The sequence below is a fragment of the Miniopterus natalensis genome, chromosome 11 (assembly GCF_054644295.1).
Source record: "Miniopterus natalensis isolate mMinNat1 chromosome 11, mMinNat1.hap1, whole genome shotgun sequence".
Taxonomy (NCBI): domain Eukaryota; kingdom Metazoa; phylum Chordata; class Mammalia; order Chiroptera; family Miniopteridae; genus Miniopterus; species Miniopterus natalensis.
In genome coordinates, this window is record NC_142091.1 from 42466895 (window position 1) to 42470199 (window position 3305).

Sequence of the window (3305 nt, forward strand, 5' to 3'; positions counted from 1 at the left end):
ATATAACAAACCCACAGCTAACATCATACTCAACAGTGAAAAGCTAAAAGTTTTTTCTTTAAGATCACAAACAAGACAAGGATGTCCACTTCAACCCCATTTATTCAACAAAGTATTGGAAATCCTAGCCATAATAATCAGACAAGAAAAGAAATAAATGCGTCTGAATTGGAAAGGAGAGTTAAAACTGTCTTTATTTGCAGATGACATGATACTGTACAGGGGTGGCAAAAGTAGATTTACAGTTGTGAGTATGTGAAACACATTGCGACATTTTTTTTTGAGTTAATAAAGCTATTGTAATTATAACCCGTATGCTTTTTCCATATGAACAACTGTAAACCTACTTTTGTCCACCCATGCATATAGAGAACCCTAAAGACCACCAAAAACTATTAGAACGAATAAACAAAGTCAGAGAGGTAGCACAATACACAATGAATTCTCAGAATTGGCTGCAATTTTGTACACCAGTAACTTACTACCAGATAAATTAAGAAAACAATCCCACTTACAATTGCATCAAAAAGAATGAAATGCATAGGAATAAATTTAACCAAGGAGATACAGACCCATACTCAGAAAATTTTAAGACACTGAAAAAAGAAATCAAAGAAGATACAAATAAATAAATAAAAGACAATAATATGTCCACTGATAGGAAAAATTAACATTGTTAAGATGTCTATACTCCCCAAAGAAATCTTCAGATTTAATACAATCCATATCAAAATAGCAATGTCATATTTCACAGAACTAGGACCATAATCCTAAAATTTATATGGAAACACAAAAGACCCTGAATAGCCACAGCAATCTTGACAAAGAAGAACACAGTTTGAGGTATCATGCTACCTGATATCAAACTATATTAGAAGGCTATAATAATAAAAACATCATGGTACTGGCATAAACATAGACACATAGGTCAGTGGAACAGAACAGACAGCTCAGATATAAATCCATCCTTGTATTCAACTAACCTATGACAAAGGAAGCAAGAATATAATGTAAAAACAGCCTCTTCATTAAACGGTGTTAGAAAAACTGGACAGATACCTGTAAAAAAGTGAAACTAGACCACTTTCTTAGACCACATACAGAAATAAACTTAAAACAGATTAAATACTTGACTACAAGACCTGAAAACATAAAACTCCTAGAAGAGAACATCGGCAGTATGCTCTCTGAGCACTTTATAAGGTGCGTAAGTGTCTTATCAGTATGTTATTACACTTGAAACTAGTATAATATTGTATGTCATCTGCAAATGAAAACTGAATGTAAAAAATTTATAATACATGACCTTAATAGAATGAAAGATGAAAATCACATGATCATAAGAATAGATTTTTAAAAAGCATTTGACAAACTACAATATTCTTTCACGATAAAAATTCTTAACAAATAGGTACAGAAGGAACACACCTCAACATGATAATGGCGTCGTATGACAAAATCACAACTAATATACTCAATGGTGGAAAACTGGAAGCTCTTTTTAAAAAAATCAGGAATGAGACTAGGGTGCCCTCCCACCACTCTTATGCAACATAGTACTGGAAGTTTCAGTTAGAGCGGTTAGGCAAGACAAAGAAATAAAAAGCATCCAAATTGGAAAGGAAGAAGTAAAATTGTTATTATTGCAAACAATAGGATCTTATACGTATAAATTCCTAAAGACTAACCAAAAAAACCATGGGAGCCAATCAATGAATTCAGTAAAGTTGGAGGATATAAAATCAGCATATAGAAATGAGTTGTGTTTTCATACATTAACAATGAAACATCTGAAAAAGAAATAAAGAAAACTGTTTCATTCACAACAGCGTTAAAAACAATACCTAGGAATAGATTTAACCAGGGAAGTAAAAGATCTATGCAATAAAAACTACAAGGCTTTGATGAATGAAATTTAAAAAGACACAAACAAATGGAAGACATCCCGTTTATGAATTAGAAGAATTAATACTGTTAAAATGTCCATACCACTCAAAGCCATCTGTATATTTAACACAATCCATATCCTAATTCCAATGGCATTTTTTTCCCACAGAAATATAAAATACAACCTTAAAATTTGTGTGGCCTATAAAAGACCCCAAATGGCAAAACAATCCTGAGAAAGACAAACAAAGCCAGAGGTATCAAATTCCTGGTTTCAGACTATACTACAAAACCATAGTAATTAAAACAGTATTGGTACTGGTATAAAAATACACACATGGACCCATGAAATAGAATAGAGAGCTAAGAAATAAACTTCTGCATACATGGTCTGGAGCTGTGTGAGGAGAAGGTAGAGCTCTGGGCTCTGGAGGCTGAGATCAGAAGGCACCCATCTGGATTCCTGTGCTGAGTCATTCCCCCATCTTTCTCAGGCAGATAATTTGCTGCTTGTGCCTCAGGGGTGAAGCGATTGCCCCACCCTGCTGGGAAATCTCTCTCCCTCCCCAGAGGGCAGTCTTTACGGTACAAGTTTCTGTTTTTAAAGCTTCATTAAAAGTGGTTGAGCACACAAAGCTGTTCTTGTGTGATATTTTAAATTTTGTGACTTTCTGAGTTTCAATGAAACCTACTAAATGCTTCAGAGTTAACATGCTCCTTTTGGTAATTCATTTTGCAATAAAGTTGTTTTCTTTAAAAAAAATTAAAAAATCAGGAAACCGCCTAGTGCCCATCAGTAGATGAGTGGATAAAAAAGTTGTAGTGCTATTGTGTAGTTCTATTTACACAATAGAATATATGCAGCTGTAAAAAAGAAGGATTTCTTACCCTTTGTGGCAGCATGGATGGACCTGGAGCATATTAAAGCTGTGTGAAATAAGCCCAGAGAAAAAGGAATATCACATCATCTCACATGTGGAATCTAATGAACAAAATGAACTGATGAACAAAATAAGACCAGAGGCACTGATGCATGGAACAGACTGACAGACCTCAGAAAGGAGAGGGGAGGAGGGGACTGGAGGAGATTAATCAAAGAACATAAATGCATATATGTATAGCCAATGGACACAGACAATAATGTGGTGAAGGCCTTGGCTGGGGCTGGAGTTGGGTGGAGGGAGAAAAGTTCGGTGGGAAATGAGGGACATCTGTAATACTGACAACAATTTTTTAAAAAGCTGTGGTAAAGTTACACAATGGAATATTATGTGGCCATAAAAACATAAGGAAATCTTATGTTTTTTGACAGCATGGATGGACCTGGAGATTATTATACTAAATGAAATAAGCTAGTCAGAGAAAACCAAATACCATATGATCTCACTTATATGTGGAATCTAATGAACAAGAGAAAC